Here is a 13,807-nt window from a genome sequence, read left to right on the forward strand (position 1 = left end):
GGTAGGAAAACAAAGTTCTTTAGGAACCGCAGGATTGCTTGTAATAAAGATTAAATGCAAAAGAAAAGGAAGTATAGCTGACAATTTCTGTCAATGGTAAGTTTGTGATAACGTAAGAAAAGTAGTTTAAATGTTTGCCAATTGCTTGAGCAACTTAATATATAAATCTAGATGTAAATGCAAAAGTAAAAAGCATTGAATAATGTGTTGCTTATATTTATTGTGTTTACACGTGTCTGTGAAAGATTGCATTACTGTACGGTGTAAAAAAAGAATTACAATGCTGAAAAAGCATTTTCAGTGACAATGTTTGGATTTGAAATCAAAATAATGGATAAATGTTGTGTTTGTGGTAAACACGGATGAGTAGCGGACTCCTGTGTGAAAGCTGCTTCTCTCACAAGAGTCACCTAAGAGAGGAATTCCCCCCATTTTCAAAAATGAAATTCAGGCCCTGAGTAAATGTCTAACAATCCTGATTCGAGTATCACTATTAATAGTTATAAATGCTAAAAAGAAGGCTTTAAAAAAATCGGTATCGGTATCGGCAGATACTGCTTTCTCTGATCGGCCTCAAAAATCCTGATCGGAGCACCCCTACTATTTACTTTAGTCGCTACTACTATGGCTACAGATATTAATCACAGCAATAGCAAGAATAGGAAAAGAGCTTAAAATTCTGAATTAAATTAAATTAGAAATGATCTAATTATTAAAATTATTGTTATTAAAATCAAACTTCTGAATGTAGTCATAATGATAATAATGTTTTAGCAATTAATTTGATTACCACAGATTTTAATGATGTTTGGAAAAGAATTGATGTTTTAATTCTTGGATTAAAAACAAACATGTTTTAACATGATTTACTGAAATGATTAGCCTTGACTGATATGTTATGCGTAAGTCTTTTCAATGACGTTATGTGTGATCTGAATGTGATGAGAAGAAAATATTTGCTCCGATATTGCCAGTAATATCAGCTGAATTAAGGACATTTGGGTTTTTTCTTTTTTGTAATTGGCTGTGATATTTCTAGTTCTGTCCTCTGTTCTGGCTGCTCCTCTGTGCGATGCTCTGTGCATTTCAATAGAGTTGCTTTACTTGGCTGTAATCGGCTGTTTCTAAAACTGGCTGTTTGTCAAGGCTGAGAAAGAAATGAACCAGCAGTTACACAACATTCTAGATCCAGAAGAGGGTTCCCTTCCTTCCCAGCCCTTTTTCACTTCCTGTTTAACTGTTTCCTGTTGTGTAAGATCAGTGACCCACTATAGTAGGCATTATTCAGCAATAAGCATCTCATGACCTCATTACTTTGCATTAAAAAAAGAATAATGAAAAGTGTTAGGTTTATCTTGTGTTGTAGTATTTTTGTTAACGCTTTATTGTATAGCGTCCTTGTTTAGGGCCCTATGAAATCTGTTCTTTTCCTTCCCGTTTCAGTTTTTCTGTTTTAATGGTTAAATTAATTTTTAGTAATCAGAAAGCTTGTCTAATTTTTTAAATCATGAAACTTGTACGATTTAGCAACAATTTATATAAAGTTTCAAGAAATGACATTTTTAGGGCCCTGTAGAGGTGGGCGATATGACAAAAATATCATATCACCATTTTTTTAACGATTTTATCACGATTCTTTGTCTGTTGGTTTTACTGTTTTTCAAGTTGTCTGAGCAGTACAGCCAAACTAATTTCCCTGTTTTAATAACAAACCTTACAAGGTAACAAAATATAAAATAAAAAAGAATGGCAGACATTTATGCCAAAGTGGGCGAAGATAAAACTCTTTGTCATTATTTTATCGTTGTTATTAAAAAATAAGAACAAAGATACACATTACAAATACACATAATATACAAATAAAACAAACCGTGCTTTATTTGTCAGGTACGGCAGGTGTCCCGTGAGTGTAACTCTACCATTTGATGTGAATGTGTGTGGCGTTGTACAGTATAGTAATCTTTGTTAACATTAATTAATAATGATACAACTGTTGATTGTTAGTCCATGTCCATTAACATTGAAACAACTTTTGATTTTAACAACGTATTAGTAAATCATGGAATCTACATTAAATTTTTTTTGTCATTGTTAGATTACGTTAACTAAGGTTAACAAATAGAACCTTACTGTAATGTGTCACCATGATTATTATTAATAATAAGCGTTAGCCACATGTTAGGGGAAACATGTAGCCCCGCCCCTAAACCATGCCTTTGGTTGAGTCCGTGTTGCTGTGTCGAGCTGGCCAAGATCTTCAATCAAAGCAAGAAATGTTTCAATACAGATCCATATTGTTGGAGAAATGTGCCTTATTTATGGTTGTCTCTAATCAGTGCTGTCTGATTGATACACTGAAAAAAATGTTTCATTCATCCAATTAAAATAATTTAGTGTAATGATTCACATCTATATTTTTTTAACTTGAGCCAATGAAAAATAAATAACTTGCCCTAAACAATATTTTCTATGTCTATGAACCTGGCACAAAGTATATTTTTCTTGTTGAAGAAAGTCAATTAATTTAAATTCTATTTTTGATTCAAACTAAAAAATATAGATTTAATCAAAACAAAAATTCTGATTTAAGAAATGTATTTTTATAGTTTTCATAGACATAGAAAATATTGTTTAGGGCAAGTGATTTATTTTTCATTGGCTCAAGTTAAAAAATATAGAAGTGAATCATTACCCTAAATTTTTTTTCATTGGTTGAATGAAAAAAAATTTTCAGTGTAATTTCCAAGTTAAATCTATATCAGTTGTTTTATTTTCCCAATTTGTTAAACTAGAAAATTAAGAAAAAAGCAAACAAATAAAGGAACATTCATGCAATTTTCTGTTTTATTTTAATTCAATTCCAAATGTTAATTTAAAAACAATAAAAAAATAAAAAAATTTCCCCATAAAACATGAAAAAAATAGTTTAACAATCTAACATAAAATAGTTTATCTCAGAATCACAACAAACAGTCACAACAAATCAAAACTATATGGTTTTATTCCACTCGGAGTTCACAATATTGGCAGTACTGAATTTTAGGTGCTAACTCACCTTTTCCGAGGTTGAGCATTACCTGCTGAATAAAATATATTCACACTTAGTCCAGGTGCAGAGCATAAATCAGTCTGGAAAAATGGACATAGAAGGCCTGAGATCGGTCGGTTCATCCATTACAAAGTTTTCTTCCAAGATGATTCCCACTCTAGATGGGTTAGATGTGGACTTGCTTGATCAACGCTGAGGAGTCTTACTGGAGTCTGTCTTGTCAGCTGCATCCTAACAGAGGAAGAAACAGATCGACAAAGACATTATCATCAAGTCAGTTAGATAATGCTGTTGTTAAATCTAAAGCTGTGTTCATGCCGTCATGAGACGCAGAGGCCGAAAATCACCGCGCGCTTCAGTAGTAAACAAAACCGCGTTTCCGCCATTCATACATACAGAGGCAAGCGGAACATGCAGGATTCATATTTAAACCATCTTTTTGCATTTTAATATTCACAGACACTAGTTCATATCACGATTCGAATTAAGTGGCAGTGGCTACTTTTGATTTATTCGTCCAAAATTGACGAATTCCGTGGCATTCCGCGCGTTTTTATGAATGGACTCCACGATCCCGTCTGCGTTTTCGCAGAAACCATATGGCCCTAGAAATGTAACCACACTTCAGAACATTTCGGCTTGCCCTGTGTGTTGTTTGAACGAGTTGCAGATGCCTTGCAGAGTTGCAGATTACTCTCAGGTACCGAAATTTGGCACCGATTGATTTAACGTGAATCGGTACTCTGTAGTACCGACGCAATTCGGTCGGTACCCTTAAAAGTACCGAGTTCGGTACCCAACCCTACTTAAGGGTTTACATTTAATTGTGCAGTGTGCCAGTCAATAAAGGGATCCTCCTCAGAACAGGTCTCAGTTAACCCACATGACATACAGCTGATCTGGAGTTTTGCTGTGAGGTGGCATAAACATTTTAGTGCATAAAGTAATTTAAATGTATGTACATGCCTGATGTGAACAACGACATTGTTTCATTCTTGTATAACTTCCATGTTTGAACATAGAGACAGGGTTTCACAGACAGGGCTTAGCTTAAGCCAGGACTAGGCCTTGGTTAAATTAGGATATTTAAATAACTTTTATAAAAATGCCTTAAGAACTTTACTGGTGTGCATCTTGAGACACAAAAAATGGCACTGACATATTTTAAGATGTGTCAGTACAAGATATTTTCAGGTAAGACAGCTTGAACATGCATTTTAGTCTGAGACTGGCCTGTGAATCCGGGGGATAATGTTTCTATAACGTTAGCTATGTTCTCTTATCAAAGTTATGAGGGCCATACTTACACTTCCAAAGCATCTCTTCCATTTCTTCTTCCTTCCAAAACAAGATAGTCGTTAAGAGGGCTCTGAACCTAGATAGAACAGAAGTATATTCATCCGTTTTTGTATTTAAACCGTTAATTAATTTAAACGTACTCTTTCAAACAACAGCCATGTCTATTAAACGTGGTCGTTAAATTATTGCACTCACCATATTAGCACATCGTCTCTCCTCCGCTGCAATCGCGGCTGCTGTATGAGTAAAATTAACTTACACTCCTCATAAACAACATCGAGTGAAAAAGAAAAAGACGAAAATAATCTGTCGAACTCGCTGAAAATTTTAATGAAAAATATTTATTATTTATCAATGTTTTGATAAAAAAATTACTTGAAAAATAAAACAAATAATGTTAAATTTAATTGAAAGACAAATTATTAATTGAATGAAGTACTGCTTGAAAAACTTTTTTCAGTGTAGTAACTTCTCAGTATTTCAGGCTTTATGGAATTATTTTTTTTCCATCATTACATAAGCTGTCAGTGACGCCCAAAATTGCTTTTTCCAGCATAAGTGCACATGTTAGAGAGTTTTCATTCATAAGACGTCTGACATGGAGCAGAGCCACGTGTTGTTGTGTGGAATGAGAGCTTTTCAGAGAGCGTCTCTTTGCCATCTCGCTCTCTCTCTGTCTGTCTGAAAGCTCTTTTGTCTTCCTCTCCAGGTTCCTTTTGCAGGAATTAATGAGGGTTTTCCGTTCCTGGAGAGATGATTTAAATAGGTTCTCTCGGAGCCCAGTGCTCATGTGTGCTCTGTGAGCCGCGTGACTGAGGCAGCGAGTGGCTTGTGTCTGGCCGGAGCTCAACTTAATACTCTCCTAGTGCAATAATGGCCTCATTAACACCCAGAGAGACAACGGACTGAGAGGCTCCTCTGAATCCTACTCACTCACTCACTCACTCATTTACTCTGCTCACTTAATTTGTTCACTTTTGTTTATTTGTTCTTTCGTTCACTCAAACTGTTCATACTCAATTGTTTCATGCGAGTGGCTTGTGTCTGGCCGGAGCTCAACTTAATACTCTCCTAGTGCAATAATGGCCTCATTAACACCCAGAGAGAGACAACGGACTGAGAGGCTCCTCTGAATCCTACTCACTCACTCACTCACTCATTTACTCTACTCACTTAATTTGTTCACTTTTGTTTATTTGTTCTTTCGTTCACTCAAACTGTTCATACTCAATTGTTTCTTTCATTCATTCGTTCGTTCGTTCGTTCGTTCGTTCGTTCGTTCGTTCGTTCGTTCGTTCGTTCGTTCGTTCGTTCGCTCGCTCGCTCGCTCGCTCACTCACTGTTTTATTCACTTACTCATTTGTTTACTTCATGGGCACTCTTATGTGTGTCTTTTGAGATTTAGGCCATGTCCACACGTACACGGGTATTTTTATAAACGGAGGTTTTCCTTCTTCCGTTTAAAAAAAAAAAAATCTCCGTCCACATGAAAACGCAAATGCATGCTACGAAGCACTGTCAAGAGCATGCCAAACCACCAGGTGGCGATTATAATCTCAACTGTAAAGCCATGTTGGCCAATCAGAATCCTGAAAAAGTTTCCAGTAGGCGGAGATAACAGCGCAGGCTCCGACGTCACACGCCAAAAACTCCGGTTTCGCTGTCTACACGATAACACTGCAACCGGAGTTTTTGAAAAACTTCCCCCTGGCAGGCGTTTTCAAAAATGTTCGGTTTCAGTGACCTGGTGCTGCGTTTGCATGTGAACGAACGGCCAAACCGCATAGAAAAAGCTGTTTTTAGTTTTAAAAATAACCTCGTTCATGTGGACAGGGCCTTAATTGAACTGAATTTTTTTTGTTTAACTCTTTTCCCGCCAAACTGAATTTTCGGGGTTTCCGCGTTCTCGCTGTTATACGAAAATACTAAAGATTCTCAGGACACTAATATATTGCCTATGTATCAACATATAATATACAATCTTGTTTAGATCATCAGAAGGCGAATTCATAGATACTAAACACGGTATTTGTAAGGTTATATGAATGAGTGGTTTATCGTAAGCATGAATAAAATATTCTATAATACAACAGATTAATACAAAACAGCAATAATATACACAATGGCCTAAAGAATATGTGTGTTCGTTCAAAGAAAGGTTTTCCTATGAATTAATTAGTAGAAAAGTCAATTTCTACTGTGCATTTGTGCCCCCTTGTTTCTGGAGAATGCAGCTGAGGGTCGGCTCGCATTCCACAAGGTTGTAAATGTATCGGGTTACCATGAAACCAGGGTCCTGTTCGGCGTCCTGGGGTGTTACAAAGTATTTGTGAAATCTAGCTAACAAAATATATATTGTGTGTTTGATTGGTCCAGACGCTACAATATTTTCTTTGATCGTTCTTCTGAATATGATCCAGATGTAGAATTTGATTTTAAAAAAATTTGATTATCTCAGCTTTTTGCTCAAAATGTTGCTTTTTTTTTTTTTAATAAAACTTTCTACATTCAAGTGTTGATAAAAAAAGAGTGCTTGAAGCTAGAATAAAACAGTTTTTGTTTAAAAGTAGAGGCTCTGTTCTTTATTTTGATGTATTGCATGTTCAGATATTCATAAAACAAAATATTCTGGCAGCCATGAAATTTTAGTGAAAACCATCAAAAATGCTGGCAGTGACTGACAACTTTTGTAGAGTTACGGGTGCTTTCACACTTGGTTCGAAATTTTTATTCATTTCCAAAGTGCCAACACAGAACGGCACATCCGTCTATTTGTCACGACTGTAGGGTTCAAAAAACACGCAAGTCTCTTTTCGCGAGCAGAAATGAGATTATAAATTCTCTCTGCTGCAGCGCGTCAGTCACGCTTTACAGGAAAGCGAGTGAGTAAATGCACAGTTTGACCAATTCATACATCATTAATTGCGGTTCACTTCCGTGATTTCGTACGATTGCGTTCAGAAGCGGGTGCGCACCAGAGTTCAGAAAGGTGCGTTCACATTATCCAAACGATCTGGACTCTGACGTCAAACCCGGGTGCGCACCAAAAGGGCTAGTGTGGAAGCCCCCTAAAATAAGCAAGTGTGAGCAATGGTTAAATGGGGCCCTATAGAGTCTGATTCATTCATTCATTGAATTAGTTTTGTTTAAATTTTCTGGTTTCTGTTGTATTGGTTAAAATACATTTTATTAATCAAAAATGATGTCTATAATAAATTTAAATTCATTACATTTTAACAGTCTAATATTTCAATTTAAACTTGAAAATAACAATAATAGGGAAATCCGTTTTATCGTTTTCTTAGTTCCATTGAATTTTTTCACAAAATCTTTGATTTCTGCTTAATTATTCTGTTTTATTTTTTATACAATTTTCTATACAGATTTAATACAAATGAATCACCAAAACTGTGGTAATCAAATGAATTCATAAAACAATTTAAAGGGGTCATGAAACGGAGAATTAAAATGTTGTTGATATTTACGCATACGAGAGGTTACTCTGCAATAACAATACTGCAGGTTTTAGAGCTCAAAACTACGTCCCCAGTTTAAAATATGATTTATTCTTTTCTAACCTTCTGAAACGCCCGGATTTGAAATTGGGATCGCAATTTCCCCTCGACATGCCCCTTGACATGTGTCATTGTCTTCTGAACATCTCGTGTCTGTAAATCAATCACAAGAGCAGTACTGCATCATTTGTGCTTTGTATTTATTATTAACATTATTTTTATTTACTTTTAACCTGCGGTTGTGTTAATGCAATTTCTAATTGTATTTGTTTAAAACTTTCTAGCAAATTACTACAGTAAATTGATAATGGTGTGTGAATGGAAAAACACTGTTTCTTGTGAATAACACATGGATCTTTTAAATAAATAAGTCCATCAACTGAATGAGAATTAAACCCCAGATGTGTGTGATGGTTGTGAGTGGCTGTGCTGTGAAGTTAAGTCTCCTCACATGACTCGGTGTGCTGTGTGATTCTGTTTCCCACCGGCTCTCACGCTCACTTTCTCTTTCATTGGCTTTTATTTCGCCCCCTTCACACCAGACTCGCTCTCCCACACGCTCCACACAGAGACAGCAAAAAGAGTAAAGCCTGTTCACAATGACAACCAGATGCAGTGGCAAAGCAACAGGAAGTCTGTCTTGACGTGATGCAGCTTCAGTCATCATCCGGTATGATAGTATGATTATTGCTACAGGTACCAAAGAGAGAGCTTGTGTCCTGTCAGTGAAATCAGGAGACCAAAATATGTAAAAGAAGCATATGGGGATATTTTTGTACTAATCACTTCAATGGTTAATTAATCATTCTAATAATCATTACATTAAAAACATGGAATCACGATTCCGTCATGGACTTTGTCAATCAAGAGTAAGGCTGTAGACTTAATCACTAATGTCTGTGAATATATACCGCAGAAAGACTGCTAATGAAATCTGACGTTTGCATGTTATGACAGTAATATTGTTCAGTAGAATGTACTTTTCAAAGTAATGATAATAATCATCTTTAATAATATAAATTTTCATATTACATTTTAGAAGATTCATTTTATTGTTGTTGTTGTTTTTTTGCCTTCATTCATTTACCACTGTTATAGTGAATTTGTATTAAATAATAAATCCAGAAAAAATTAAAACAAACAGCAGAATTTCTGAAAAAAGGGCCCTATTACTAAAAAATAAATAAATAGATAATGCATTTGTATGAGTTCAATTGATTAGACATGCTTTTAATTATGAAAATTTAATTAACCCATTAGAATGGAATCCAGAAAAAAAAGAGGAAAGTAAAAAAAAAAAAAAAAAAAAATTGGGAAAAATGAATCATGGGGCCTTAAAAATTACATTTTTGTTACACTTTTAGTAAATTGTGTAGGATTTTGAATACATGTTTTATCACTAAAATAGATTTCATCCATTCAAATAAAATCCAGAAATATTAAAACAGGAAAAAAATGCATTCTAAAAAGGTTTTTAAAAAATTCGGGAAAAAATAAAGCATAATTTGAGAAAAATAAAATGGATTTTATAGGACTCTGTGTCAGCCAGTCATTAGCATTGGGCTGACTGCACATTATCCTTTACATTATATGTGGAAAACTGTACCAAAATTTGTCAGCGTTTGATTTATTCATTGATCTTTCATTCTATCTCGTTTATACACCTCATTATGTCCTTCTGCTGATGATGCTTTCCCACAGCAGCAATTAGATTGACTTATCCGGGCATCACAGCCCAGATGTGACGCTTTGGCCAGTTACACAGCCCACCAATAACGGCAGGAGCATCTATTACGACTAACAGAACGCACGGAGAGAGTAATGTCAGCAGAGTGGAGACTGCAGTGATGAGTAGTGGCAGAAATCTGTGGAGTGGTGTGTTTCATCATGTCTCCTCCGCAGCATCAGTGACGGAGCTTTGCCTGCAGTCAGTCTGACCTAAATACAGACGAGCAGAGGAAAGCTGCTGAACTCCAGCTTTATGTAGGATTCTCTCTTTCTCTCTGTCCCTCCTCTTCCTCTGTGCTGCTTTCTTCTGTGTTTCTCACAGTTTCTGTCCTCTGGCAGTAGATGAACTCATTAGTGTCACTGTTTGATGTCCCACACACACACACACATGCGCTAATCTTTTCTGCTTATTAATATTTTTTCCTCTGCATTTTCTCCTGCTTCTCTGTATTTTCACACTGGGAAAGAATAGTTGTGTGGTGACAGAGGAGCTGCTGCTCACGACGAATCCCGGTTTATATACAATACCATTCAAAAGTTTGCAAAGAGGTCTCTTCTGCTCACCACGACTGCGTTTATTTAATTAAAAATACAGTAAAAATTGAGAAATAATATTTTAATTTAAAGTAAGTGTTTTCTATTTGAATGCATTTTAAAATGTAATTGATTGCTGTGATTAAAGCTGAATTTTCAGCATCATTACTCCAGTCTTCAGTGTCACATGATCCTTCAGAAATCATTCTAATGGCGCTTTTCCACTGCATGGTACGGCACGGTACGGTTCACTTTTTGTGGGTTTTCCACTGGGTAACAGTACCTGGTACCTGGTACTTTTTTAGTACCCCCTCGGTTGGGGTTCCAAGTGAACCGTTACCAAAACGTGACGTGTAAACTCTGCTGATCACGGATTGGCCGGAGAGAATCGTCACTACCTGCGCCACTGAACTTGCGACACAAACACAACAGAACCGCTAGATTTAAATCAGCACAGCCAGCGAAGGATCGAACGCAGCTGTTTTGAACGAGCGCACCTTTTTTAACAACCAAAAAGTGACTGTTTTGTTGTCTGTTGAGGAAGTACAGACGTTCCTCTCGTTGATAGCCAAGGAGCGGATCCAGCGAGAGCTTGATGGGGCGACGCGGAATGAAAAAGTATTTTTTAGGAGTCGTGGTAGTAGAGGCGGCCAGCCTGGTCTCATGTTTATACGTAGGTATTAATACGTAACATTTACAAGCACAAAACGTACACTTTTGTACGTTTATATTTACATATCTTTTATATAATTTAGATATTCGTATCAATGCATTTTTTATAATTTTATCAATAAGCGATTTAGATTTTTAGACCCCTTAACCTGCCCCCAAACCTTAAACCTACCCATTTTATAGCAAATATGCATTTTTATAATTTTATTAATACGCAATTTCGATTTTTAGACCCCTTAACCTACCCCCAAACCTTAACCTACCCATTTTATAGCGATATATAAAGGATATAAAACGCAAATGACCGAAATACGCAGGAAAATAAAATTTTTAGTAACAATATAGCATTAAAATATATTTATAGTCGCTAATTCCACTCCTACTTATAAACCTAAACATTTCTGTACAGTATAAGAAAAACATGACAGACAGATAAATGCAATTACAATAATTTATTTATTGCAAAAATGTCAAAAGCAGTACTAAAAGTAATCCAAATGACCTCTCTGGCGGAATACAGTAGGTTTGTGTGATCCAGAGCAGCACTTTGAAGCGGCAACATTTGAGTTTGTAAAGAGCGCGTCAGTCAGCACGGGCTTTGCTGCTCACGGTCACTGGACTCGCTGGCTGCTCGAGATGGAGAAGTAAGCAGATCGCCAAAAAAAGGCTTGGATTTGGGTCTGTTCCTCGCAGTCATATGGATTCGGAAGACTTAGATTACAGCGCACTAATAAAATTGTTTAATTTCGCAATTATGTTGCGTTTTTGGTGTATTTTATAGTTTTATTGTCAGTCACAGCATGTCGGAGAAAACGCCTTTTGTGGCCTACGACAATCAAAGTAAACATTACATGACAAGTAAAGGTTAAACGATTGCAGAAATGTTATTTATTTTAAGGTTTAAAGTAAAGTCGTGTTTAACCTTATGTGGGCATATTCTTGGAAACGAGCTGGCAGCAGAAATCACAACAAAACGAAATGTTATCATTTCATAAGTAAACGAGTAAACAATTTAATAATGCAATTGAAAACAAGGTAATTCATATGACAACTAAAAACTAATAAAATGAATGCCGCGATTTCAATATTCATAAGGATTCGTTTTTAGGTGTCGTCAATACGTCAGTTTTGTACGTTAAAATGCTGAAAATATGTAAGTATTTGTACGTTTAGAGGCTGAAAATGCGTCAGTATTGTACGTTTTAGTGCCTGTAAAAACTTAAGTAAATGTACGTTTTATAGAACCACATTTTACGTAAAATACATACGAATTATCATGAGATCACGTTGAGGCGGCGCAACTATAACGACACGTGAATAATCCCGCCCACTCTAAAGCAGTACTGAACTGCAGTGGAAACGCAAACCATGCCGTGCCATGCCGTGCCGTACTGAGCAGTGCCGAGCCGACTCATACCACGCAGTGGAAAAGTGCCGAAATAGGCTGATTTGCTGCTCAAGAAACATTTCTGATTATTATCAATGTTGAACAGCTTTTGCTGCCACATATTTTTGAAGAAAACGGTGATACATTTTTTTCATGGTTCTTTGAGAAGTGGGAGGTTGCAGCATTTGTTTAAAATAAATGTATTTTATGACGATTTTGATCAATTTAATGCAACCTTGCTGAATAGAATAATTTAAAAAATCCAATTAATCAAATATGGTATATGTGTGTAATAATATTTGGTTACAGTTGCAAACCTGTGCGTGTGTGTGTGGTTTTTATTTCTGTCTTCTCATGCTAATGTGCTATTGTGTTTTCCTCCTTTCAAGACAAGCGGTTTGTCACTGTGTGTGTGTGTGTGTGTGTGTGTGGTTACGGATCTCTCCTGGCTCATTCAAATGAGCATCATGTTATGCTATTGAAATCTGAGCTTCCCGTTTCAGTGCTGCTCTCTTTGAAACTGTGAGTCTGTCTGCTGTCTGGCTCTACAGGTGACTGACTGACTGCAGCAGCTCTGATGTGACTCCGCACTCTGCGCTGCTGCATTCAGGGGTGAATGCTGCTCGGATCTTGCTCACTTTTGTGTTAGCGAGAGAGAATTATTGTGTGTGTGAGATAAATAGACAGATAAATGTGAAACTCCTTACTCTACACTGCTACAATAAACACTTCTAGTAGTTGTCTCAGAAGAACAGCTACTTCTGTTCTAAGCATGTTTTAATGATCAGCATTGGCCGGTTAGTTTTTTGTTTTTGGTCATGGGACTTTTATTTTGACAGCGCTGAGGACACCAATACCTGAATCCAGCTGTTAGATCCTCTGCATTTGAAGCTTGCATAAAATCGTATGTACTGTTTGTGTTGTGTGACCATCCATCCAAATTTTAAATCTTTGATTTGAAACTATACTGTGCTATATCCAGATGGATGCTGTGTCATATTCACTGTATGTGCTGTATACTTGGTCTTTATATGAGAAAATATGATTCCAAGTTACTACTTACTGAGTGCACTGTTGATTACAGTATTTACTTTTAAATCTGTTTTTATTTATTTATTTATTTGTGAAAAATGCTATTATAGGATTACAAAATCAAGAAGTTCCTTAAAGGGGTCATATGACGTTGCTAAAAAAGCCATCCAAATTTTAAATCTTTGATTTGAAACTATACTGTGCTATATCCAGATGGATGCTGTGTCATATTCACTGTATGTGCTGTATACTTGGTCTTTATATGAGAAAATATGATTCCAAGTTACTACTTACTGAGTGCACTGTTGATTACAGTATTTACTTTTAAATCTGTTTTTATTTATTTGTGAAAAATGCTATTATAGGATTACAAAATCAAGAAGTTCCTTAAAGGGGTCATATGACGTTGCTAAAAAATAACATTATTTTTTGTATTTGGTGTAATGAAATGTATTTATGCGGTTTAAGGTTAAAAAAACATACATTATTGTTTCTCCTCTATACCCTGCCTTTCCGAAACGCGTCGATTTTTACAAAGCTCATCGGTCTGAAAAGCAAGGTGTGCTCTGATTGGCCAGCTATCCAGTGCGT

The sequence above is a fragment of the Sinocyclocheilus grahami genome, unplaced genomic scaffold (assembly GCF_001515645.1).
Source record: "Sinocyclocheilus grahami isolate Dianchi unplaced genomic scaffold, SAMN03320097.WGS_v1.1 scaffold120.1, whole genome shotgun sequence".
Classification (NCBI taxonomy): Eukaryota; Metazoa; Chordata; class Actinopteri; order Cypriniformes; family Cyprinidae; genus Sinocyclocheilus; species Sinocyclocheilus grahami.